The sequence below is a fragment of the Lepisosteus oculatus genome, unplaced genomic scaffold (genome assembly GCF_040954835.1).
Source record: "Lepisosteus oculatus isolate fLepOcu1 unplaced genomic scaffold, fLepOcu1.hap2 HAP2_SCAFFOLD_62, whole genome shotgun sequence".
Taxonomy (NCBI): domain Eukaryota; kingdom Metazoa; phylum Chordata; class Actinopteri; order Semionotiformes; family Lepisosteidae; genus Lepisosteus; species Lepisosteus oculatus.
In genome coordinates this window covers 1,233,625-1,259,788 of record NW_027168171.1, presented here as the reverse complement: position 1 = coordinate 1,259,788, position 26,164 = coordinate 1,233,625, and the positions used below count along the sequence as shown (strand labels likewise).

General features: G+C 48.2%; 12 non-coding genes and 1 pseudogene across 12 annotated transcripts; 5 read left to right on the top strand and 8 right to left on the bottom strand.

The window, feature by feature from the left end:
* Positions 1 to 2,243: 2,243 nt before the first annotated feature.
* Positions 2,244 to 2,317, bottom strand: trnat-agu (transfer RNA threonine (anticodon AGU)). The gene has a single exon. It is a non-coding gene; the product is annotated as a tRNA-Thr (tRNA).
* Positions 2,318 to 3,489: 1,172 nt separating this feature from the next.
* trnag-ucc (transfer RNA glycine (anticodon UCC)) lies at positions 3,490 to 3,561 on the bottom strand. The gene has a single exon. It is a non-coding gene; the product is annotated as a tRNA-Gly (tRNA).
* Positions 3,562 to 7,563: 4,002 nt separating this feature from the next.
* On the bottom strand, positions 7,564 to 7,705 carry LOC138231993 (U4 spliceosomal RNA). Its single transcript, XR_011186951.1, has one exon. It is a non-coding gene; the product is annotated as a U4 spliceosomal RNA (small nuclear RNA).
* Positions 7,706 to 8,980: 1,275 nt separating this feature from the next.
* On the top strand, positions 8,981 to 9,099 carry LOC138232073 (5S ribosomal RNA). Its single transcript, XR_011187032.1, has one exon. It is a non-coding gene; the product is annotated as a 5S ribosomal RNA (ribosomal RNA).
* Positions 9,100 to 9,735: 636 nt separating this feature from the next.
* Positions 9,736 to 9,899, bottom strand: LOC138231874 (U1 spliceosomal RNA). Its single transcript, XR_011186837.1, has one exon. It is a non-coding gene; the product is annotated as a U1 spliceosomal RNA (small nuclear RNA).
* A 1,775-nt stretch (positions 9,900 to 11,674) lies between these two features.
* LOC138232086 (5S ribosomal RNA) lies at positions 11,675 to 11,793 on the top strand. Its single transcript, XR_011187045.1, has one exon. It is a non-coding gene; the product is annotated as a 5S ribosomal RNA (ribosomal RNA).
* Positions 11,794 to 12,428: 635 nt separating this feature from the next.
* On the bottom strand, positions 12,429 to 12,592 carry LOC138231872 (U1 spliceosomal RNA). The gene has a single exon (XR_011186835.1). It is a non-coding gene; the product is annotated as a U1 spliceosomal RNA (small nuclear RNA).
* A 1,775-nt stretch (positions 12,593 to 14,367) lies between these two features.
* Positions 14,368 to 14,486, top strand: LOC138232079 (5S ribosomal RNA). Its single transcript, XR_011187038.1, has one exon. It is a non-coding gene; the product is annotated as a 5S ribosomal RNA (ribosomal RNA).
* A 636-nt stretch (positions 14,487 to 15,122) lies between these two features.
* LOC138231907 (U1 spliceosomal RNA) lies at positions 15,123 to 15,259 on the bottom strand (annotated as a pseudogene).
* Positions 15,260 to 20,546: 5,287 nt separating this feature from the next.
* LOC138232039 (U5 spliceosomal RNA) lies at positions 20,547 to 20,663 on the top strand. Its single transcript, XR_011186998.1, has one exon. It is a non-coding gene; the product is annotated as a U5 spliceosomal RNA (small nuclear RNA).
* A 230-nt stretch (positions 20,664 to 20,893) lies between these two features.
* LOC138232000 (U4 spliceosomal RNA) lies at positions 20,894 to 21,035 on the top strand. Its single transcript, XR_011186958.1, has one exon. It is a non-coding gene; the product is annotated as a U4 spliceosomal RNA (small nuclear RNA).
* Positions 21,036 to 21,792: 757 nt separating this feature from the next.
* Positions 21,793 to 21,909, bottom strand: LOC138232053 (U5 spliceosomal RNA). Its single transcript, XR_011187012.1, has one exon. It is a non-coding gene; the product is annotated as a U5 spliceosomal RNA (small nuclear RNA).
* Positions 21,910 to 22,300: 391 nt separating this feature from the next.
* Positions 22,301 to 22,417, bottom strand: LOC138232041 (U5 spliceosomal RNA). Its single transcript, XR_011187000.1, has one exon. It is a non-coding gene; the product is annotated as a U5 spliceosomal RNA (small nuclear RNA).
* Between the last annotated feature and the right edge of the window lie 3,747 nt (positions 22,418 to 26,164).

The following is a 26,164-nucleotide window of genomic DNA, read 5'->3' as shown; positions in this document are numbered from 1 at the left end:
TAAGGAAGATTATCACATGCATATCGGTATTATCTTTCTTACGAAAATGCATTCCTTTCATTACCTTTTACTTTTTAAAATGAACTCAAATTGTGTATAATGTAATAATTTAAGTAGAATAGATTCTAATAATATAATGATCCAGTGTGTTGCACTACTTCACTGCTTCACTGCTCTATGCCGTCTGGAAATAAATCCTCAGACTGCTTACTGCCCTGGGCATGTACCAATGAATTACAGGAGCACATCTATTTCTCACTGCGTTGAAGCAGGAGACACACAGTCTCTGCAAAAACATCCTAAATACAGTGTTCCAGCACCTTTGACCTCATCCAGAACGTATCATTTCTTGAAAGGGATTGCTGTCCGAATGCACATCTGAATCCCAAACAGAATCTCTAGTAAAATACGATCATTTGTGAAACAGGCAAATGACTGTCTCAGGGGCCCATTCCTCATTGTCAGACATATGTATGCAATGCTTTCACCGTGCATTGAGCAATAGGGATTAAAAACACAGCAGGTAAGGTTAGATGTCATGTTCTATGATCATTTTTTCAGCATTAGGGACTAAATATACTAAACATATGATACTAAAATGTTATTTTCACATATATTAATGTAATAAATGATTGCTTATGCTTTATAAATAAATCTAATTAAAATAAAAGCTTAAGTTTTGTATTTATCTTGTCCCATAGAACATGATTTTCTTTGTATTTCAAGCCCACAAAGTGTCCTTTGATCTCTATTCTGTGGTAATCCACGATGACCCCGTTCTTCAGGTGATTCATCATGTCCTCCCTCGCCTGTTGAGAGGCCACCTGATCTCTTCTGCCGTGGCGTGCTTCATACACGCCCTCTTGAAGTGAGCAGGAAGCTGATCGAAAGTATTCAGGCACATCTTGCACACCAGGGGAATCCTCGCGGGTTTCCTTTGAAAATAAATAATACCATCTGTGTATAGAAACAAGCTAAGACTGATTTCTTAAATTATCCTTAAAATTCTCTCTCATAGTTTGAGCATAATGATTTTATTGCATTTATATAAGAATTGCTCATTGCTCCAAAATAAATAATGGTCTCAGTCACAGACTTTCCAATAGAAGCCATTGTGGAGTTCAGCAACTGCAGGTCCTAGAAGTGGGGAAGGAATTTTAAAAGAGAAATTGAATTACAATACAGAAGGAATGGCTGAGGGTTCACTGAAATGTATAAATATACAAATTCCAAAGACTGAGTCCATATAGAAACAACTACTTTTCATTTTCAGTATAAGAAAAAAAAAACATTATCTTCCAAAGCATCATAAAATTGTCCCTTCTTCCAGACCCTACTTCTCTCTTGTAGTAGTACAGCAGACCTTTCCAGGTGAGCAGATCACAGAGTCCGAAATGAGCTTCCTCCATCAAGCAAAGTACCTGAACAAGACTCTGTCTTCATAAAAGCGCCCCTGTAATAAAGAAATTAAATCCAAAATCAAGAGGGCAGTTGCCTACTGAAATACAAGAAGTCATCAATTTTAACCTAGCAACACATTAAAGGCTGCATCTATACAAGTGCGATTCTAGAAATGCTCACCAGATTACGTTTTAAGAAGGAACTGCGCCTCAGGTTCCGCCGAGATCTTAACTAGGATGGCAGGATTCAGAGTCCGGAGTGTGGACTGATGGCGAACGGAGGGTCCACATACTGTGGATCCCTCAGTGATCTTCCGCGTATTCAAACCGCCAGCGTGTGACTCCCCTGTCCCTATGATCTCATTGCTCTGCTCTCTCCTCTGTGCAGCCGAGCCCGAAAAAAAAGATGCCCTCAACGTGAGATTTACTTTGGAGCGAGGATAGATGTTACCTTTTTATCATTGAACAGGATGTATGTGATGTGGCGGCTAGGTTCAATTTTGTACCCTCTTTAAAAGATTAAGGACTGGGGTGAGCGTGATTTACCACCCTTTCAGCTAAGAACCCGACTTGCGCACCGTTTAAGCTGCATAGACTCAGTCGTTTAACTCTTCTCCGTTAGCAGGGTTAAGGTTAAAGAAAAAAAAATAGCTGACTTCTTTTTTTTTTTGCCAGCCGCTAGCGCTGATTAGCAAGGCTTGTATTTCATGTTTTGCAAGTTCCATCCATTATAAGAAAAACAAGTCGCGTTAAAGACAGGAAATGAATACTTGCATTTAATTAAGTCCAGCCGTAGGCGGTTGTCCATAAGGACCAGTTGTGTTTGAGAAGACACAACAAAGAAGGCACTGCTGGGATTTGAACCCAGGATCTCCTGTTTACTAGACAGGCGCTTTAACCAACTAAGCCACGGTGCCCCAGGAGTGTTGTCCTTTTGCAGTCACTTGGACACACCACTCAGACACATCTGCATTCGGTGTGTGCTCCGCCTGCTCGCTGAGCAAGTTGCCACCTTTACATACAATAGCAACATCGACACCAAGAGAAAGGATGACAAATGGCTTTTATCTGGAACTTTTCATGTCCAAGGAGCTCAATGTGCTTTCTGTGTACAACAGGGCCACTGAACTCCACACTGGCCACTGAACCACAGCAGTGGCTTGCTGGCTTGACATCTCCCAAGGAAAATGTTGAAATCACATGTGGAACAGGAAAAGGACCCTCGAGTACGAGGGAAAAAAAAGAAAAAGATCATCTGGAGCGCGCCAACCCATGTCCGGACAGCCCAGTTTCGTCGACAAGGTGGCTGAGTGGTTAAGGTGATGGGGTGCTAATCCATTGTGCTCTGCAGGCATGGGTTCGAATCCCATTCTCATCGCTCTCCATGTCTGACATGTGTGCCTGTTCGACATCGGCCTTCCTGTTGTTTGCTCCGGTGCTAGAGCCGTACATTTTCTAGCAGTGGCTGAACATGGTATAGTAGGCCAACGTCGGTATCGAGCAGTGACAGTAACAGTACTTACTGCGCCCCATAAGAAATCGTTTGTCCCTGTTCAAAAGAGATTGTGCGATGTCCTGCGGCGTTCGTAAAGCAAACCTTTGACAGTTTGAAAAGAGGAATTTATTCTGCTTCCTGTGCGTGCAGTAGTTACAAAGTTGAACGTCTTTACACGATCTGCTGCAGTTTTCAGTGGGCGGGCTTTGTCAGATGGCTTGAAAAAACGCACTGTGTTTCGGCTCGGGAAACATCATGAGCAGTGTCCTGCATGTTTTCTGTGTATAGCTGTCTTTTAACGCATACAGAATTCATTCGAAATCATTGATTTCTCCAATTAACAAGGGTCCCTTTTTGAACCTGCGAGAAGCATTCTTTCAATGTAACAGATTTACTCCGGGGAAAGCCAGCATGACATTGAGAGTAGCTCAAGCTTTCAGCACCCGTATCGGACTGCGTGTATGCAGACACCGCTCAGAATCCCCTGTAAGATTCTCCTTCAATTCCGTTTTGCAGTGCTTTAGCTCTTTCAAAAGGCTTCGCTTTGCTAGTCACAATCCAAGGCTCATGACAGCATTTGAAAACATTCGCTACTGCGTTGGCCGGGATTCGAACCCGGGTCAACTGCTTGGAAGGCAGCTATGCTCACCACTATACCACCAACACACACCCACAGGAAGCCTGCAGGACACCACCAGAGAATGCTTTTTTTAATTTTTTTTTATTAAACAGAATTTACAAATACAAATACAACAAGAGGATCAGAGTCATGTACAAGAGAAAAAAAACGCAGCAGAAAAAAGCATTTAACTACCAGAGGTAATTAAGTAATTATGTGATCAAATTTTATATTTTACACGTATCATATTTTCCTTGCTTTAATATTTCTCAATTATTTATAAACTTTAGTTTCAACATGCATGCGTTTCCTGTAAAAAATAAAACTCAGCACACAGTTTTTCTTTTAACAACATTTCGAGTACCTCTGGCATTCATGAAAAAGACATACACAAAAGCAAATAACTAACTCTAAGACTGTCTAAACTATTGAGTTTTTCAAAGAACCATGAAGAAAGATGTGAAGACGGGGGTTTGAATTTAATCCTTTCTGTAGGGGGTTTAGACTTCTAAGTCACAAGCTGGGGTTTATGGCAGGAAAGGGGGTTAACTGATAAGGATTGCAGATGCAAGCTAGGAACCCCCCTGGGTGTAATGTTAAACTGACCATTTGCCCAGAACATCGTAAACTGGCCAAATACCATGAACCCCCCTCTTTACCATCAGACCGAGTGACGTCAGAAACAGAGAAGAAAACACTATATAACCCAAAAGTTTGTAACAGTACGTGGAACAATACTTCGGTTTTGTTGTTTCTTGCGGGAAACAAGACTTCGGCTTTATTGTTCCTTGCATGCAATAAACTCATCTGTTTTACTTCATCTCGGGATCAAGAACCTTATTTCTTCTGTTACAACAAATTTGGCGTAGTCGGCGGATGCTCCAGAAGGCGCAGAACTTCCCATCGGCAGGAGAGACGGTCAGCGCGCACATAACTAAGAGGTAAGGACTCCTCTTTTATTTAAAAGTCCCGACTCTCTCTGACCGATTGGGAAATCTCTGCTCCCTGCGAGAATCGCCCGAGATGACGGAGTAAACGTGAGTTTCTGAATTCCTCTGGCCCGGGGAAGGCACCGGTGTATGTAATGGGTTGGTTGCTGTAAGCCCAGAATTTGGTCTGGCAGGGGTTCCGCGGTATTGTGTACAGGCGTTCGAAGCTGGTGTATGCCTTAATTGCGCGTGGAGTTTTGAACGGGTTTTGGACCCTTACCGTGAAGTTCAGGACTGGTGTGGGTCTTAATTGCACCCGGAGTTCTGAAGGTCAGAACTGGTTTGGGTCTTAATTGCACCTGGAGTTCTGTGGCTCGGGATCGGTGTGGGCCTTAATTGCGCCCGGGGTTCTGGAGCTGAGTGGTGCATTAAATGCACGTATAATCCAGGATTGGTGTGGGCTTTAATTACGCCCGGGGTCCTGAGATTAGCTACGCCTTGATCGTGCACAGATTGGAGTGGCGTGGTTTCTGGCGTGGCGTGGTTTTTTTTTTTGTTTTAAAGGAAACAGGAGTAGAAGAGATATATGTATGTATGCTTTTGGTGTTTTCCTTGTTTGTGAAATACATATACACACGCACGACACTAACATAAACACACCTCATAATAAAGAGCAAAGCATTAAGTAGCAGGATTTAAAGGACGTTGAGACCCGAGAATCGCCCTGATTGAGCTCAGTGCGTAAGTCTACCCCGGGGCAAAAGCAGCGATGCTGGCGTTCTGGGGATGGTGAATTACTGATCAAGAAAGGGGGTTTTCGAGGTCTCGTTTCTAAGTCCTCTCTAAAGTCTCGGAGAGGCATTTAGATCTGGAGGTAACAGACGCCCTTGGCTGAATGAGTGCAGTAATGCACAGGTTTTTCCAAGTGAAAACATCCCCCTACTGAATGAGCTGTTACCTCACACACGACAAAAGTAAATCTTAAAGAGACCGAACATGTGCGCTAACTGATGGTTTGAGAAAGTGGTGGAAGGGTCCGTTTAAATATCGGAAAAGTGTAAGTTGACGGAAAAGAAGGAGAAAAATATGGAAAAAGCTGAGTTTGTCAGAGGGAATTTGGGGGCGAAGACGCCTGTAAAGAAAGCATATATGAGTATTGATTGGCAAAAGCACAAGCATGTAGCTCCCACCCTGGTGCACGGCCGGCACCAGTGGTGGCAGATACATGAGAAAAAAAAAAAAAGAAATTGGGATGTGACTTAAAAGTGTGTTTACGGGGAAAACAAAAACCCGGAAGAAAAGATATTTTACTCGCTACGAAAGAGTATAGAAAAAAAGCTAAAAGAGGCAGTACAGGAGAATGAGAAACTAAAGAAGGAATTAACTCCTGGTCACGCTGCACTGGTTAATGTGCTGCAGCCAGCGACTAAGTTATATCCTGCTCTCCCACAGGGGAACAAACAGGCAGGAAACGAAAATAATTGGGATCAATTCCCTCAGTGGCCATATGGAGAAGGGGGGTCTGATTGGGATAACACTTGGTATGAGTGTGATAAAGACGGATCAGGGTCTCCCCTGTTAGAGGGAGGGCGCCCGCAGATCTGTACTCTCACTCGAAGTGGGAAAGGACTTGATGTAGCAGGGGCTGGCGCCGTTGATGACAGTGCCACTCTAACACTGTCTCGCACCCCGTCGAGGGGGTCTGCAATCGCACCTACCTTCCCTGATTTCCCCCATACGATCAAATCCAAAACCGTAAGATATTGACCGGTGGGCTAAAGTACCGCACCCGAAATTAGAAATGCAGCGAACTTGGAGTGCGCTTCAGGAATTAAAAGGATTCATGTAGAAGTAAAACAAGAATACAGCACATTGTATTACGAAGAGAAAAATATATTCTCGATGTGTATGTGTGTTTTATGAATTTGTGTGCCGGCATGTATGTGTGTAACTGTGAGTTTTGGTATACTAAATGACGGTGTGAGTGTGTTTAGCCAGCGGGACTGGCTAGAGACGTAACTAAAGAGACTTGACGAAAATCAACTTAAGGAGATTGGAAAATATAAGAGCGTCTGAAACGTATAAGTACAGTACAGGTGGACGTAAAAGTAGTTAAACAGTTTTTGTATTATTATAAATTATTATAAATTGTAACTTATACAATTAGTTGCAATAATGGAAACAATTTGGTTTTATTCGAATGTCTCGAAACCAGACATGCTGAAACGGTGTAGGTTTAGAATCGAGACTGGGGAGAATAACGTCTTGTGAGAAAATCTGTTTACCTAACGATTAGATCCTGTAAATCCCTTGTAGCCTCCCTAAGTCTGTCCCAGTCCAGTGGATAAAAATGTACTGTTAATGGAGTGTTGGTTTCTCTGTTAGGGGATACTGGAGCACTACTGTCCTGCTTGTTTCACTCCTCTGTTCAACAGTGTACTATAGAGCAATGTATATGGGAAGATGGCAGGAGGCCACAGGAGTATTGGGACAGCAAGTTTTACTTGCCGAGTACCAGATTTTAATGGGTGGTTTTATTCCAGATCTATTGGGTTGGAATATTATGCATTACAAAGAATGACTATGCAGAACAGGGTATCACGTGGCTTCAACTGGCTGTGATCACTCAGTATGTTGATGGTATTCTGAGTGCTTCCCCTGACGAGGAAACCCACAAGTCTGAGTTGCTTCAGCTTTAGAGTGTCTAATAGAAGCAGTTATGATAAGGCCCTTTTGTGTCTAGCATTGTGAAATTTTAACAGGGCCTGGGTGCAATGTGTTTTACAGGGTGAGCACAACTCTTAACAGATCTGCTTAAGGGGGGAGTGCAGTACAAGGACAAGATTGCCTTGGTTCCCGCAGCAAAAGCCGCCTTTAATAATTTGAAACAAGTTCTCTTACAGGTGCTGAGACTGGGGTTTCCTCAGATGGATCAACCATTCCTTTGTATTATTGCAAGTTGCTGACAGAGGCCACCCAAGGAGCCCGCGAGCAGGTCCTGGAGGCGTGGGGACCACCACCTGAAGGAGGGCACGACCTCATCCCAGGAGAGTGGGTGTGGATCAGGAAATTTCCTTCACAGGTTCTCCAGCCCAGGTGGGACGGACCCTACCAGATGACCCTCTAACGAGACTGTCAAAAATTGCTTTCGCCGATTGTATTGCAAACCGGCGGAAGCGGGGTATTGGGAAAAGTTTTCAACTAGCAATAATCCCGCCTCGGCTAAACCTCACAGGCTACGATACTGCCACTGCGCAAAGCTGACGGTTGCCAGGCAACCGCGGGGATCCTATGGAAATCGTTATCAATCGTCTCATGGCATGTCGTTGCTGTAACGCTTCATATTTGTCGTCTTCTTCTAGCTTGAGGTTTTGAAGAATTTCATGACAGACAAGGGCTCCGTTGGGAACAAAGAAACCCGTTGATTCTTTTCAGCAGCAGAAATACAACCCTTTAAATACAAGATGACAGAACAATGACGAAGGGCATGCCGGGAGGAACTCATGCACTACAGAGGAAAGGGGGCGGGCACGTACAGTTCACATTCAAGCCACAAGTACTCCTCTTGGATGTTGCACAAACAAATCCTAACGTCTTGAAAGCATTGCAGCATGTTTGTGTCCCACTTCCCGTGGCTGCGGGATGACTGACACGAACGGACAAACACAATCTGTGGCGTTTAGCGTGACATAGTCTTGCAGGCATCGTGCTGTCTCACTGCAATATTATACCGCTGGAGGAAACAGTCCATCTGGCCATGAAACTCATTTGAACGTCTAGCTACAGCAACTAACAATATCATGATTTATTCAGGATGTGTGAAATCAGCACGTCCCGGAGACAGCTTCCGAAATCGTGAGCATTCTCTGGTGGTAGGGGCGTTCAAGATGGCGCTCAGGTGGGAGGTAAAGTTTAGTGGTTGGGGAGTTTTTTTGAGTTTTTCATGTCCTGAATGTTAATTTTTGCTTTTTTTGACTACAGAAAAATAAGGACTTAACACTAGTTGTTTAAACTTCAGTTATAATTGAAAGAAAAAAAAACGATTTTTTTTTAGGTTTAAAAAGTCCGATATGAGTAACACTGGGAAAAGAAAAGAGAGTGCTGGGTCTTCGAAGGAGAACTCTAAGATACCTCAATCGTATATGTATAGCACTACAAAAAAATCGATGGCAACTAAAGGGAAAAGTGAAGCAGCTGCAGGGGCAGCAAGAGGGCGGAGGCGCCGCGCGCCCGGCCGAAGTGTTGGACCGGTGCGCTTTACGTGCTGAAATAAACACGCGACAGCCCCGAAATGTTTCCAGAGTGCTGTGCACTGAAGACTTGCCTGGTGCTCCTCCGTGCAGATTGTTTGTCCTCCTCCAGTGCGGGACGAGCCAACACAAGGGAGCGCATTCGCCAACATCCAGGCACGCAATGCGATTTGGAAAGCAGCTCCTTTCCAAAGAGTTGCACACGAACGATCCTTCAGTCCCGCTCGGGGGGCACGGAACCCCCGCCACACACAGCTTCAAGTAGCGAGTCAGGCGCCGGGGCTTTTGCTTACGGCCACACCACCCTGAACACACCCGATCTCATCTGATCTCGGAAGCTAAGCAGCATTGGGCCTGGTTAGTACTTGGATGGGAGACTGCCTGGGAATACCAGGTGCTGTAAGCTTTTGCTCTCCCAGCCAGCAGGGGTCGCCGTTGGTGCCGTAGGCTTTGGGAGGAAAACCTGCAGGATGGAAAGGTGATCTATAGCCTCATCTCTAGAGATGTTTTGTTGCTGTGGCATGTGTGTGACCCATATTCAAAAAAAAAAACCCGTCTGTAAAACGAATATCGAAGCTGCCTCTAAATCTGCAAATGAAGATGAGTCGATAAACCACTCGTTTTTCGTATAACTAGACATATATTCATTTGTTACCGATTTCATTCATTGAGCACGGATACAATAGAGGTACAGCCATTCACTGTTTGACATGTCTGCACTGGTACAGAACCGAGCAATTAGAAAACGGGTGAAACTGTCTTTAGACTCAGCATACAGTACCGAGGCCCCCCATGACCAAATAAAGGCTAACCTCGATAATCAGCCTAAAGAACGCAGACTACAGCAAAACGACTGACTTTGAAAAGGGAATGAACGTCCGGAAGGAGTAGTGGAACTAGCTTGAGATGCTTCTCCGGACCCCTAACTAAAAGCCAGCGAGAACCAGCAGCGGCGTCCACTCCTGTCGAACCGGGATCCTTATGCAGCCACACAGCTCGTGGTGTCCTAACCCTCCCGTATCTGATTTTGGACCAAGCACATCAGGGGAGAGCGCGAACGCAGTCCCCCACTACCAGAAATTATGCAGTCGAAATTCCCACATTTGGGGAATTCGCAGGGGTCAGCACAGCCGGAGTGCAATGGCCGAGCCTCGCCCTGGGTGAACCTCCTTCTTGATCAAGGTATCTCCCCTGCCAGGTAAGTATGAGTTAAACAGGCCCCTGCAAGCGGCCCGCACCCACAGCACAAATCGCGCAGCCTAGGCCACCTCCTCGCCCCGCACGCCACCGCCTCCTGCTGGGCCCACTCTTTCACACACTCACACGCCACACTAACACTCAAAAGTGTGGGCAAAACGAGAAAACGAGCGCGCCGTTTCCTACACATCTGCAGTCGCCGTTGCGCATTCGCAGCATGTCCCGGGATGCAATTCGGCCTCATTTGCATAACTCCAGACCGGCAGATCGCCACGCAAGCTCGCGACGTGCGCCTGCCACACACCGAACAAACCTTTTCAGCAATTTCCAAAAAACGGGCCTGCTCGCCTGCCCACAAGGCTCCGTCTCTTACCTGCTCTCCAGAGCCTGCTGCCTTCTGTGCTTTTCTGTCGGCACCGCTGCAGTGCACACAACTCCTGCAGCGGGAGGGGGGGAGAAAGTTCCCGCGCTCCGCCGCAGGGAAGGCTCGCTCCGTGCGCACACGTCCTTTCGATGCCAGTCCAACAAGTGCTCCGCATTAGCTGCGTCGGGGCTCCGGCGTGTCGCACCTCACCTCACCTCGCACTGCCCCCTCCTTGAATGTCTGCCGCTGGGCATGCCCCGCTCTCCTCCGCCTTATCTTATCGCGTGTGAGCACCGACAATGGCCACAATGCCGGGGAATGGCACCTGTAAAGTGTTAATTGGGGCACAGGAACAGCCCGTCTCGTCTCGGGGGGGCCGGCTTCAGAGACAATACAGCAAACACAGCGGGGCGGGGGAAGAAGACGACACCACACATGCGGGTACATTCAGCTCCGGCGGGAACGAGACATTTGTCGGTCTTTTCAAGTGCCGAGAGCCGAGCAATCCTTCACTTGTATCGTTTCTCCCCGGTGACTAGATCTGGCCCTGCGACTCTCGACTGGGCTCACCCCCGGGGCAGCCCAGCAGGTGTGAGCCTGGCCGGCACCCGGATGGGAGATTCCACCCCGGAAAAGCTCCGGTTGCTGCTGCTCCTGCAAGAGGTGTGACTGGGACCAGTAGGGAGCGCTCACCCTGCGGGCTGTGTGGCTCTCTTACGCCCCAGCCTCCTGATGGCGACACTCTGCTGCACAAACAGAGGTCAAACCGAGGTCCCGACCCTCCTTGGCCATTAGGAAACCCCAGGGCGTCTCTCAAAAAGAGACGCCGGGGGTGTCCCTCTGGTGTTAGTGCTCCCCTTTACCCATCAGTCGGGGTCTCCTCCTAATCCCCGTCTCACCTGTAACAATCAATGACGAGGCCCCCCTGTCCGTGAGATTTAGTACTCGCGCAAGAGACCGGGGGCAGAGCGCGAACGCGGTCCCCCGCCCCCCACAAAGTGCGCGCTCCGGGTCCTGCAACACAGCGGAAGGGCAGCGAGAAGGAGCCTCTTGCTCTGATGCCGCAAGGCCACAAGAGGGCGGAGGCGCCGCGCGCCCGGCCGACGTGTTGGACCGGTGCGCTTTACGTGCTGAAATAAACACGCGAAAGCCCCGAAATGTTTCCAGAGTGCTGTGCACTGGAGGTTTTTGTCTGGTGAAGACTTGCCTGGTGCTCCTCCGTGCAGATTGTTTGTCCTCCTCCAGTGCGGGACGAGCCAACACAAGGGAGCGCATTCGCCAACATCCAGGCACGCAATGCGATTTGGAAAGCAGCTCCTTTCCAAAGAGTTGCACACGAACGATCCTTCAGTCCCGCTCGGGGGGCTCGGAACCCCCGCCACACACAGCTTCAAGTAGCGAGTCAGGCGCCGGCGCTTTCGCTTACGGCCACACCACCCTGAACACGCCCGATCTCGTCTGATCTCAGAAGCTAAGCAGCGTCGGGCCTGGTTAGTACTTGGATGGGAGACTGCCTGGGAATACCAGGTGCTGTAAGCTTTTGCTCTCCCGGCCAGCAGGGGTCGCCGTTGGTGCCGTAGGCTTTGGGAGGAAAACCTGCAGGATGGAAAGGTGATCTATAGCCTCATCTCTAGAGATGTTTTGTTGCTGTGGCATGTGTGTGACCCATATTCAAAAAAAAAACCCGTCTGTAAAACGAATATCGAAGCTGCCTCTAAATCTGCAAATGAAGATGAGTCGATAAACCACTCGTTTTTCGTATAACTAGACATATATTCATTTGTTACCGATTTCATTCATTGAGCACGGATACAATGGAGGTACAGCCATTCACTGTTTGACATGTCTGCACTGGTACAGAACCGAGCAATCAGAAAACGGGTGAAACTGTCTTTAGACTCAGCATACAGTACCGAGGCCCCCCATGACCAAATAAAGGCTAACCTCGATAATCAGCCTAAAGAACGCAGACTACAGCAAAACGACTGACTTTGAAAAGGGAATGAACGTCCGGAAGGAGTAGTGGAACTAGCTTGAGATGCTTCTCCGGACCCCTAACTAAAAGCCAGCGAGAACCAGCAGCGGCGTCCACTCCTGTCGAACCGGGATCCTTCCGCAGCCACGCAGCTCGTGGTGTCCTAACCCTCCCGTATCTGATTTTGGACCAAGCACATCAGGGGAGAGCGCGAACGCAGTCCCCCACTACCAGAAATTATGCAGTCGAGATTCCCACATTTGGGGAATTCGCAGGGGTCAGCACAGCCGGAGTGCAATGGCCGAGCCTCGCCCTGGGTGAACCTCCTTCTTGATCAAGGTATCTCCCCTGCCAGGTAAGTATGAGTTAAACAGGCCCCTGCAAGCGGCCCGCACCCACAGCACAAATCGCGCAGCCTAGGCCACCTCCTCGCCCCGCACGCCACCGCCTCCTGCTGGGCCCACTCTTTCACACACTCACACGCCACACTAACACTCAAAAGTGTGGGCAAAACGAGAAAACGAGCGCGCCGTTTCCTACACATCTGCAGTCGCCGTTGCGCATTCGCAGCATGTCCCGGGATGCAATTCGGCCTCATTTGCATATCTCCAGACCGGCAGATCGCCACGCAAGCTCGCGACGTGCGCCTGCCGCACACCGAACAAACCTTTTCAGCAATTTCCAAAAAACGGGCCTGCTCGCCTGCCCACAAGGCTCCGTCTCTTACCTGCTCTCCAGAGCCTGCTGCCTTCTGTGCTTTTCTCTCGGCACCGCTGCAGTGCACACAACTCCTGCAGCGGGAGGGGGGGAGAAAGTTCCCGCGCTCCGCCGCAGGGAAGGCTCGCTCCGTGCGCACACGTCCTTTCGATGCCAGTCCAACAAGTGCTCCGCATTAGCTGCGTCGGGGCTCCGGCGTGTCGCACCTCACCTCACCTCGCCCTACCCCCTCCTTGAATGTCTGCCGCTGGGCATGCCCCGCTCTCCTCCGCCTTATCTTATCGCGTGTGAGCACCGACAATGGCCACAATGCCGGGGAATGGCACCTGTAAAGTGTTAATTGGGGCACAGGAACAGCCCGTCTCGTCTCGGGGGGGCCGGCTTCAGAGACAATACAGCAAACACAGCGGGGCGGGGGAAGAAGACGACACCACACATGCGGGTACATTCAGCTCCGGCGGGAACGAGACATTTGTCGGTCTTTTCAAGTGCCGAGAGCCGAGCAATCCTTCACTTGTATCGTTTCTCCCCGGTGACTAGATCTGGCCCTGCGACTCTCGACTGGGCTCACCCCCGGGGCAGCCCAGCAGGTGTGAGCCTGGCCGGCACCCGGATAGGAGATTCCACCCCGGAAAAGCTCCGGTTGCTGCTGCTCCTGCAAGAGGTGTGACTGGGACCAGTAGGGAGCGCTCACCCTGCGGGCTGTGTGGCTCTCTTACGCCCCAGCCTCCTGATGGCGACACTCTGCTGCACAAACAGAGGTCAAACCGAGGTCCCGACCCTCCTTGGCCATTAGGAAACCCCAGGGCGTCTCTCAAAAAGAGACGCCGGGGGTGTCCCTCTGGTGTTAGTGCTCCCCTTTACCCATCAGTCGGGGTCTCCTCCTAATCCCCGTCTCACCTGTAACAATCAATGACGAGGCCCCCCTGTCCGTGAGATTTAGTACTCGCGCAAGAGACCGGGGGCAGAGCGCGAACGCGGTCCCCCGCCCCCCACAAAGTGCGCGCTCCGGGTCCTGCAACACAGCGGAAGGGCAGCGAGAAGGAGCCTCTTGCTCTGACGCCGCAAGGCCACAAGAGGGCGGAGGCGCCGCGCGCCCGGCCGACGTGTTGGACCGGTGCGCTTTACGTGCTGAAATAAACACGCGAAAGCCCCGAAATGTTTCCAGAGTGCTGTGCACTGGAGGTTTTTGTCTGGTGAAGACTTGCCTGGTGCTCCTCCGTGCAGATTGTTTGTCCTCCTCCAGTGCGGGACGAGCCAACACAAGGGAGCGCATTCGCCAACATCCAGGCACGCAATGCGATTTGGAAAGCAGCTCCTTTCCAAAGAGTTGCACACGAACGATCCTTCAGTCCCGCTCGGGGGGCACGGAACCCCCGCCACACACAGCTTCAAGTAGCGAGTCAGGCGCCAGGGCTTTCGCTTACGGCCACACCACCCTGAACACGCCCGATCTCGTCTGATCTCGGAAGCTAAGCAGTGTCGGGTCTGGTTAGTACTTGGATGGGAGACTGCCTGGGAATACCAGGTGCTGTAAGCTTTTGCTCTCCCGGCCAGCAGGGGTCGCCGTTGGTGCCGTAGGCTTTGGGAGGAAAACCTGCAGGATGGAAAGGTGATCTATAGCCTCATCTCTAGAGATGTTTTGTTGCTGTGGCATGTGTGTGACCCATATTCAAAAAAAAAAACCCGTCTGTAAAACGAATATCGAAGCTGCCTCTAAATCTGCAAATGAAGATGAGTCGATAAACCACTCGTTTTTCGTATAACTAGACATATATTCATTTGTTACCGATTTCATTCATTGAGCACGGATACAATAGAGGTACAGCCATTCACTGTTTGACATGTCTGCACTGGTACAGAACCGAGCAATCAGAAAACGGGTGAAACTGTCTTTAGACTCAGCATACAGTACCGAGGCCCCCCATGACCAAATAAAGGCTAACCTCGATAATCAGCCTAAAGAACGCAGACTACAGCAAAACGACTGACTTTGAAAAGGGAATGAACGTCCGGAAGGAGTAGTGGAACTAGCTTGAGATGCTTCTCCGGACCCCTAACTAAAAGCCAGCGAGAACCAGCAGCGGCGTCCACTCCTGTCGAACCGGGATCCTTCCGCAGCCACGCAGCTCGTGGTGTCCTAACCCTCCCGTATCTGATTTTGGACCAAGCACATCAGGGGAGAGCGCGAACGCAGTCCCCCACTACCAGAAATTATGCAGTCGAGATTCCCACATTTGGGGAATTCGCAGGGGTCAGCACAGCCGGAGTGCAATGGCCGAGCCTCGCCCTGGGTGAACCTATTTCGATTTTTAAGAACTTTATTTTCTTTTCACAAAAAAATACAGGACATCACAAATCAGAAAGCTTTACATTCATATACATACTTAAAACAGTATATATGATCACATCTCATTACATTTTGACATGGTAACAGTTACATAGCAACAATTTTCTTTTTTTCTGGTGCAAATCACATTCTTTACTTAAACTTGATAATGTTTTTCACAGTTTCTTGAGATATTGACCTATGCTCTCTATTTCCCACAGATTTTCTGCTTCCTCCCTCCCTTCTCTCCACAGATCTCTGAGGTAATAGTTCTCTCGGGTGATGAACAGGGCCAGGCTACCTGCTGCCTTGACTGGGATCTCGATGCCTTTGAACAGCCCCATGTTCCTCAGTCTCCACAGGGCAACTTTCCCACTGTTCACCACGGCCCAGATCCTGTCAAACACGTCAGGAGGAAGTTTGACAGGAGAGATGCCGTATATGACGAAAGCAGCGGTCAGGGTAAATTGGGGCGAGAGAGCCAGCAACCAATCTTCAAACTGTGCCCAGAAGGCCTTAGCAAAAAAGCAGGACCACAGGAGATGGGATACAGTCTCCTCCTCGCCGCAGCCCACCCTAACGCAGCGAGGGCTGGGGGTGAGGCCCCTACGGTACAAGAAAGTTCGTACCGGTAAGCACTGGTGGACGACACTCCAGGCTAAATCTCTGGGAATGTTGCACAGAAACTTAGAGGATGTGTGTTTCCACACCTTCCTTGTTTGGGCTGATGTTAAAATGCCCACATGGGTCTGCCTATTGTTCTGGGGTGCAACGAAATCTTCCAGTTTTTGGACGCTGACATCTCGGAGGGGAATATGGCCAATTGGGTGAGATCTTAGAAAACTTTTAACTGTCCCATAAATTGCAGGGCATGTGTCAGAGAGTGGGACGTCCAGCTTGGGTCTGACACCCCACACTCTGAACACCTCCCTACCTACCCAGAGCCTGGAAAAATAAGTCCAGGTACGCGCTGCAGGTGCTGTTGCAAAGCCTCTCAGCACAGAGGCCAGGAAAATGCACAGCAGCTTCGTAGCAATATCTGGGACAGACTTCCCCCCTGAGGGTAGCGGCCTGTACATTATTTCCCTTCTGAGTCTTTCCTGCTTCCCACCCCATAGAAATTGAAACATCAATCTCCTCAGCACCGCCGCAACACGGTGTGGGATTGGGAAGGTAGAAGCCAGAAAATTCAAGACAGGCAAGAGCTCGGCTTTGATGACCAGCACCTTCCCTGTCATGGTGAGGTCTCGGTCCTTCCATTGCATCAGTTTTTTGTTTAAGATTGGCAATTTGTTCTGCCAATTTACTGTTCCCATCTCTTCTCCAAAATACACCCCCAGGACCTTAATTCTCTTCTCTTGCAGCCTGAGATCATGTCCTTCTTTTGGCTCCCTCCAGTTCTGATAAAAAATCTCACTCTTAGATTTGTTAATTTTTGCGGAGGAAGCCAAAGAGAAACGATCACAGCACTGCAGAGCTCTGCTAATTGAGGCATTGTCAGAGAGGAGCAGGGTGACGTCATCCATGTATAGAGATGTCTTTACCTCTCCTCCCCCACTTCCAGGCACTGGTATCCCATTAATGGCCTGATCCTGGCGCAAGGCACAGGCTAAGGGCTCCATAGCCAAAACGCATAACAAGGGGGATAATGGGCAGCCCTGCCTCACCCCTGAACAGACTTCAAAGGGGCGTGATCTATTGCCATTAACCATGACTCTGCTGTTGCTACCTGTGTACAGCAGGTTAATCCACTTTCTCATGATGGGGCCAAACTTCATGTGCTCAAGTCCCGATGTTAAGTACTGCCGGTTTAGGCGGTCAAAGGCCTTTTCTAGGTCTACACCTAAAATGCAAAGAGGGAGGGAGCGATCCTCAGAGTACAGACAGACATCCCTCAACAAGGCCAGGTTGTCGCTCATCAGGCGTCCTGCTATCCCACAAGTCTGTTCTTTCCCTACCAGTGAGGCCACTACATTTTGTAGGTGCAGGAAAAGGGCTTTGGACAGGATCTTAGTGTCCACGCCTAACAGGCTGAGGGGTCTCCAGTTCTTTATGTCATTTTTTGCTCCTTTCTTAAACAAGAGAGAGATAGTGCCTTCTCTTAAGGAGTCAGGCAGCAATTCTGTCTTATATCTTTCCTCGAATAGGACCAGTAGCGGATCCTGAAGCAGATCCCAAAAGGTGCAATAAAATTCTTTAGGGAGCCCGTCAGCACCTGGAGTTTTCCCCTTCTGTAAGCTCTCCATAGCCTGTCTCAGCTCTTCTACTGTCAAATCCCTCTCAAGTACTTCCCTATCTTCTTCACTCAAAACGTTTTCTAGCTTTGAGGTAAAAAAATGAATTTCTTCATCCTTTACCTCTGTAGAGCTGTACAGTCTTGAGTAGAAGGCCTTGGTGCAGGAGAGGATAGCACTCGGCTCTGTTCTCTCTCGTCCCTCCTCATCAACTACACTTTCCATGACAGACTTGGAGCCTACCACTTTCCTGAAAAAGAAGCGAGTACACTTCTCATTTTCTTCCAAGAACTGCACTCTGCCTCTTAACAGCACTCCTCGACTACTTTCTTCGGCTATGCTCCGGATGTCCTTTTTTAAAAGGGTGATATCCTCGAGCACATCGAAGCCACTGTGCAGCATCGTGTAGAGACGCTGCAGCTGCCTGTTTCCTGGCTAGCACTCCTCTCCGTCTGGCAGCAGCCTTCCTTCCCTCAGCCATGAAAAAGGTCTTTGTCCTCATCTTCACCTCCTCCCACCACTCTCCTACTGACCCGTACAGACACTGCAAGGACAGCCACTGTGATAGTTTCTCCTTGTAGCGGGATACTACCCCCTCGTTCTCTAGCAGCTTTGTGTTGAGTTTCCAGAGGCCTGGGCCAAAGACAGTCCCGCCCTGGAGTTCCACTCTACACCCTAAAGCCTGATGATCTGAGAAGAAGACAGGCTGAAGAGTGACCCCAACAACTTTCACTCTCTCTGAGACAAAGCAATAGTCAATTCTGGAGCTGCTATTCCTCCCTGACCATGTATATCCTGCTGTTGTGGGATATATACATCTATATGTGTCTGAGAGTTTAAAGTCTTGAACTAAGTTTTGCAGAGCCAGTGAGCTGGATTCCAATTTTATCGGAGAGCTAGACTGCCTGTCTGTGTGCTCTAAGATACAATTAAAATCCCCTCCCACTATCACGTCTGTGCTACTTAACAATAGGGGAGAGAGTGCCTTGAGTAGCTCCACCCTTCCTCCCACGTCAGTAGGACAATACACATTGATTAGCCGCAGGTTAACGGTCCCCCATTCCACATCCACACACAGCAACCTGCCATCTATGACCCTCTGAATACTTTTCAATTTGAAAGCCCATCCTTTGAAAAGAATGGCCACGCCAGAGGCTCTGTTGTTATTGTCCCCTGACCAAACAGAAGGCCCTTTATCCCACCTATCTTCAAAGCTTTTATACCTCTCTTGATAGGCTAAAGCACACTCCTGCAACATCAACACATCTCCCTCTCTCTGCTGGAGGTAATCAAAGACACACTGACATTTAACTCCGTCATTGATACCTCTGGTGTTAAGAGAAATTATGTTTAGAGCCATATTACATAAGAAAGTGGAACCAGTCTTTACAAAACACATTTCTCTTCGGTCTCACCTGTTACCTTCTTCTTTTTCTTTTTCTTCTTACCAATTTCCTGCCAGCCATCCTCTGAATGAGCCTTCATCAGGGTGGCAGCAGTAAAAGCATTCACGGAGTCCATTTCAAGGAAGGGGGTAGAGGGAGGGGTTCCAGCTGTCCCCATCGCCATTCTCTCCTTCCTCCTCGCTCGGGGAGAAAACAGAGTCATTTTTCCTTTTCCTCAAGTCCAGCTCCTGGGAGCACTGAGGGGAAAGGGGTGCAGCCGATGCACCAGTCTCCTCTTCCCCCTCACCCACCAGCTGTTGCAGATCCTCCGTGATGGACTGGATGGAGGAGAGGAGGGCATCTGTAGCACTTGCAGAGTCTGAGAAAAGCAGCTCCGCTGAATCCTGGGTATCGTCGCTGGACCCGCTCCACCGGGGGGCCCCACACTGGCCCTCGTTCTGAGGAGCAGGAGTGGGGGAGGGGTCCTCGCTGTTCTCGGGGGTTTTCAAACCCTCGTGCTTGTCTGGTGCAGTCTGCGGTTGTGGGAGCGTAGTGGATTTCTCTTCCACCGGCCCCGGAGCCACACCAGGACTGATCCTGGCTGGAGGCTGAGACTCTTTGTCCAACAAGGGTTTTTTGTTTGACTTGTTGTTTGCTTTGGCTTTTCGGGCCGGTTTGGCTGAAACAAGCACTGCCTCATCCTTTCTCATTTTGAGTTTATTGGCGTAGGCGTGAGGGCAGTTCTTAAAAACGTGTCCTTCCGAGCCACATAAATTGCACTTTGGCAGCATTGAACAGTCAGAGGCTAAATGTCCCTGTTTGCCACAGGTCTTGCAGCATTTCACAGTGCAGGAAGATGCCAGGTGTCCCACAGCACCACAGCGCCGACACACCTTTGGTTGTCCCACATAAAAAACATAGCCATTGCAGGCGCCCAGCCGGATTGTAGAGGGCAGGTGCCTTAAGCCTCCATTTACATTGTCCGGTAGTAAGCGAACCTCGAATTTCCTTGCTCCTGTTTTTATACCGTCAACATCTCTAACCTCAGTTCCATGGTGGACGGTGCAGTACTGGTTAAGCCAGGTGTGAATGTCCTCCGTCTTTGCCAGTTCCGAGAACATAACAACATGCACCGTTTTCCTCTCTCTCTGTGTCAGAGGCTGCAAGTTGATCTTCTCAAGTGCAGGAACTTTCCCTCTTTTTGCCTCAAACACATCCACGCATTGTTCAAACAGAGGATAGGTACCAAATACAACCTCAAATGCTTTCTGACCTGGGAGAGCAAAGATGAAATCCAAGTGCCGAGGTTCAAAGCCAAGTTCCTTCTGTAACACTTTTCTGCTGAACTGCATACGATCCATGAACAGGTCATCCAAAAGCTCAAAACGTACAGCATTCTTGCGGGATCCAAAGGTTGCCATCTCAAACTGCAAAACAAACACTGCTTCCACAAAACAAGAAAACAATCCAACTACTCCAACTACAGGCTGATCAAGGTATCTCCCCTGCCAGGTAAGCCGAGAGCCGCAGGCGATGAGCCCGGAGCTGAACGGGCCCCACTGGCTCGTTTGTAAGGCCAGGTGCATTGCCAACCACGACCGGCAGGGCAGAGGCCTTGAAGGCAGCCTGGGCTCCTGCAGCTGTCCAGCCACGCACTCTGGTTTCTCTTCATCTCGTACAAATCTTTTGCCTTTTACTAAAGATTTCCATGAAGAGGAGCATGAATGAGTTCCATACAATTTTTGTGCTTTCCTGCCTTCGGGTGGGGCGCAGCTGGGCTGGTCAAAGAGAGAAAAGAAAACCGCTCACAATCACTCTTATTACTGCGACTGTGGCCGTCTGCTCTGCGAGTCCTCGGTCTCCGCCTGTCTGATTGGTGCTCTTTTCTTTGGGGGGCGGGAAGTGTCCGGCCGCAAATATGAAGCGTTACAGCAACGACATGCCATGAGACGATTGATAACGATTTCCATAGGATCCAGGCGGTTGCCTGGCAACCGTCAGCTTTGCGCAGTGGCAGTATCGTAGCCTGTGAGGTTTAGCCGATGCGCGATTATTGCTAGTTGAAAACTTTTCCCAATACCCCGCTTCCGCCGGTTTGCAATACAATCGGCGAAAGCAATTCTTGACAGTCTCGTCAGAGACTGAGCAAGGTGTTTAAAGACAGATTTTGTCATGGTAACATCATGGTAGAAAGAAACAAGCTTGTTACGTCTCAACAGAAACACTCTTTAGCTCTTTCAGCGTTATGCAGAGAACAGCGTCTGTCGAGATCACTTTTGAGTCAGCGCGAAACGCCGTGTGCTGTCAGTTTGATTTCATATTGCTCGTAGCGGCGCCCGGCTTTTGTCTGTCAAACGTTAGGTTGCCCTTCTTCATGCTGCATCGTCGGCATGAGTGGAGCTTTTTAAACGTCTGTACTTACTGCGCCTCATAAGAAATCGTTTGTCCCCGTTCAAAACAGATTGTGCGATGTCCTGCAGCGTTCGCAAAGCAAACCTTTGACAGTTTGAAAGAGGAATTTATTCTGCTTCCTGTGCGTGCAGTAGTTACAAAGTTGAACGTCTTTACACGATCTGCCGCAGATCTTACAAACGAGCCAGTGGGGCCCGTTCAGCTCGGGGCTCATCGCCTGCGGCTCACGGCTTGCGAGCGTGCCCAATCCGTGCGATAACTCGGAAAACACCCGGCCACACTGTGCCGGAAACGACGCACTCTGGGAAGCCGCTATGCAAAGCGAGGTCCCAAGATCCCCTGCGGCCGGACACTTCCCGCCCCCCAAAGAAAAGAGCGCCAATCAGACGGCCGGAGACCGAGGACTCGCGGAGCAGACGGCCACAATCGCCATAACAAGACCGATTGCGAGCGTTTTTGTTTTCTCTCTTTGACCAGCCAGGCTGCGCCCCACCCGAAGGCAGGGAAGCACAAAAATTGCATGGAACTCATTCATGCTCCTCTTCACGGAAATCTTTAGCAAAAGGCGAAAGATTTGTAGGAGATGAAAAGAAACCAGAGTGCGTGGCTGCACAAATGCAGGAGCCCAGGCCGCCTTCAAGGCCTCTGCCCTGCCGGTCGTGGTTGGCAATACACCTGGCCTTACAAACGAGCCAGTGGGGCCCGTTCAGCTCCGGGCTCATCGCCTGCGGCTCACGGCTTGCGAGCGTGCCCAATCCGTGCGATAACTCGGAAAACACCCGGCCACACTGTGCCGGAAACGACGCACTCTGGGAAGCCGCTATGCAAAGCGAGGTCCCAAGATCCCCTGCGGCCGGACACTTCCCAACCCCCAAAGAAAAGAGCGCCAATCAGACAGCCGGAGACCGAGGACTCGTGGAGCAGACTGCCACAATCGCCATAACAAGACCGATTGCGAGCATTTTTGTTTTCTCTCTTTGACCAGCCAGGCTGCGCCCCACCCGAAGGCAGGGAAGCACAAAAATTGCATGGAACTCATTCATGATCCTATCCACGGAAATCTTTAGTAAAAGGCAAAAGATTTGTACGAGATGAAGAGAAACCAGAGTGCGTGGCTGCACAGCTGCAGGAGCCCAGGCCGCCTTCAAAGCCTCTGCCCTGCCGGTCGTGGTTGGCAATACACCTGGCCTTACAAACGAGCCAGTGGGGCCCGTTCAGCTCCGGGCTCATCGCCTGCGGCTCACGGCTTGCGAGCGTGCCCAATCCGTGCGATAACTCGGAAAACACCCGGCCACACTGTGCCGGAAACGACGCACTCTGGGAAGCCGCTATGCAAAGCGAGGTCCCAAGATCCCCTGCGGCCGGACACTTCCCGCCCCCCAAAGAAAAGAGCGCCAATCAGACGGCCGGAGACCGTGGACTCGCGGAGCAGACTGCCACAATCGCCATAACAAGACCGATTGCGGGCGTTTTTGTTTTCTCTCTTTGACCAGCCAGGCTGCGCCCCACCCGAAGGCAGGGAAGCACAAAAATTGCATGGAACTCATTCATGCTCCTCTCCACGGAAATCTTTAGCAAAAGGTACTCCTAGTTGCGGCACACACGATACATACAGTAAAAAGCCTCAGGCACTGTGTTAGATGTGTTTTCGACGTTATATATGCGTTTATTCATGTCGTCGATTTTAAGGTTGCAATTCGACGTTGATTATACGTCGAGGCCACGTATATATACGTATAGCCGTAATTTCGCCGTAAATATACGTATATTCGACGAATCAATGCCCACAGCTTGGCAAACAAGGGTTTTGCTGAGGGGGTCTTGCCACCTGCCTGAAAAAAAACAGTAAAATGTTTGAGTGCCTAAAGAGTTTCTATTTTTATTTTCTTGACAAAAGTCCCCCATCAGTGCGCGGTGCCCGAGGAAAAATCTGTAGGGGGGCATCTGAAATTCTGAGGGGGGAGTGATATTTCGGTTGAAACGGAGCTGTACGGTGCAGCTACCCAAATGAAATCTCGCAGCTATGCCATTGATTAGTGCTTCATGATAGAAGATAACGACTAGCAATCTGGTATTTGCGATGAAGTTCAGTTTCACATTTTTCGTCACTCTCAAGGTTTGTACTGCCTGGAGCGAAAAGTACCATAAGCGTTCATTTTTGCAGCTACATGGACGTTCTGAATCGTTAAGAAAAAAATGTTGTAAAACCAACAGAAAGCACAGACTGCTATAACTAGTCCTAGTTATATAACGATTTTAAGTATAATGATAAACTACTGCAAGGAATCGGTCCACCTGAGCAAACAGGATCGTAATGTTGACACTCAATAATATGTGCAGTTCCTGGACGGATAGCCCTCCTGCCCATCAAACAGACTGAGTGACTGTTCGTGTCATTTAGTGTTGTCTGACCATTGACAAAGTACAACTATTTTTTTAGGGTGCAAATTAAGTTAGGTAAAACTTTTTGCCCAAAACTGAAGGGGCGACATTCCCCCCTCCCCCCGTGATGCCAGGCCTGTCCCCATCCTATTCCATAATGTCATTATATATAATACCATACAACAGTGACCGATCCTTACTTATTGCATGCGTTAAAATTGCACATCAGCTCATAGCAGCGATGTATTATCAATGTTAAATTTCAACCATAATATCGACAACATTAATAAACGCATACGTTGAGAAAATATCGAACCCAGCATATTTTCCGGTTATATACCACAATGCATTGCTAGTATTCGTTGGTCACCATTTTGGACACGTTTTTCAAACGTAGAAGTATATCCGCAAATATCTCAGCAATCCTCTTTTGACGAGTAAGTATGAACAATAATAATACTATCTGAATACATACAGATCTTTCTTAATATTATTTTGATTAAAATAGTATGTGAATAAGCAAAAAAATGGCACATAAAATAGTGTGAATGGGGAAGATGACACAAAATCGTTTTGCCGTTTCTCTTATTCTTATTCTATGTTGTACTTTCAAACTTTGGGTACTCTTTAATTAGGACAGACTTTATTGCTCAACTGCTATGATGCAAGCCAAATTTTATACATTTATTTCAGCTTTGAGCTTAGTAAACCGTTCATTTTTTAGATTATACTAAAGAAGATATTAATCATCATTAATTTGGGAAGTAATATTATATAATTTTCTCCTAGCTGCGGTGCTGAAGTCCCGCCCTACATCAACAGAAAAAGAAATAAAGGAGCACGCAATGTGTTACTTGAAGAATGCATATGCAAGGCAGGGGGCCAGGAGATCTGGACACTGAAAATACTAGGTTTTTGGTTCTAACTGTTAGGACAATTAGACAGGGTTTGCAAATAGTGGACAAAAATCGTCTTAACTTTCATTGTAATATTTTTTTTCTTGGAAATATAGAAGTTGTACATTTTAAAATGTATATTTGAATCAAAATGTGGTTTTGAGTTAGTGTGTTAATGTAATTAGTTTGTGTTTGCCGTTACTATACTGTATATTGCCATATTTCCAGAATTTGTAGCTGAAGTTTAAGACTAGTTGTGTTTTTTATGATTATTGCCCATATGTTGATTGTTGATTGATTGTATACAATGTATAATTTGAAATACATATTTTTCAGGTGTGAATGTGTATTTTCAGAATACATTTCTAAACCTAATCATTGGCTTGTTTTACTTGTTTCTACACCTATAAAATCTATCTTTGATGTATAATAGACCTCTACCCATATACGTATAATAGACCTCTAATGTTATCCGTATAATAGACCTCTAACCATATACGTATAATAGACCTCTAAAGTTATACGTATAATAGACCTCTAACCATATACGTATAATAGACCTCTAAAGTTATCCGGAACTCCAACCATATATGTATAATAGTCCTCTAAATTTATCCGTATAATAGAACTCCAACCATTTATGTATAATGAACGTCTAAATATAGACGTATAATTGACGTTTAACTTTAGACGTATATTAGAATTTCATTCTAGACGAATTGTAGACCACATTTAGACGTCTAAGATATGCGTTTAATAGACGTATATTATACGTCTTTTGCCCAATGGGTTACGTCTCAACAAAAACGCTCTTTAGCTCTTTCAGCGTTATGCAGAGAACATCGTCTGTCGAGATCACTTTTGAGTCAGCGCGAAACGCCGTGTGCTGTCAGTTTGATTTCATATTGCTCGTAGCGGCGCCCGGCTTTTGTCTGTCAAACGTTAGGTTGCGCTTCTTCATGCTGCATCGTCGGCATGAGTGGAGCTTTATAAACGTCTGTACTTACTGCGCCCCATAAGAAATCGTTTGTCCCCGTTCAAAAGAGATTGTGCGATGTCCTGCAGCAAACCTTTGACAGTTTGAAAAGAGGAATTTATTCTGCTTCCTGTGCGTGCAGTAGTTACAAAGTTGAACGCCTTTACACGATCTGCTGCAGTTTTCAGTGGGCGGGCTTTGTCAAATGGCTTGGAAAAACGCACTGTGTTTCGGCTCGAGAAACATCATGAGCAGTGTCCTGCATGTTTTCTGTGTATAGCTGTCTTTTAACGCATACAGAATTCATTCGAAATCATTGATTTCTCCAATTAACAAGGGTCCCTTAAAGGATGAGTCAAAGTAACGTCTAATCGGATTAGTTTCCTTAGAGCTGGTTCAGAGTTTGCTCAAGAGTTTACCTTTCACAGATGCGCAAAGAAGAATGTTGGGGGTGCACGCTTCAAGGCGCCTTACAGCTGTAGGGGGTGATTCGAGACGATTCGTGGCGTGTGCTCGTTCCCATATACCGTACGACCCGGGGTGTAGTGCTAGGATGACGTACAATACCGCTTGGGCACGTAACAGCGTTATATGCAAGTGCAGG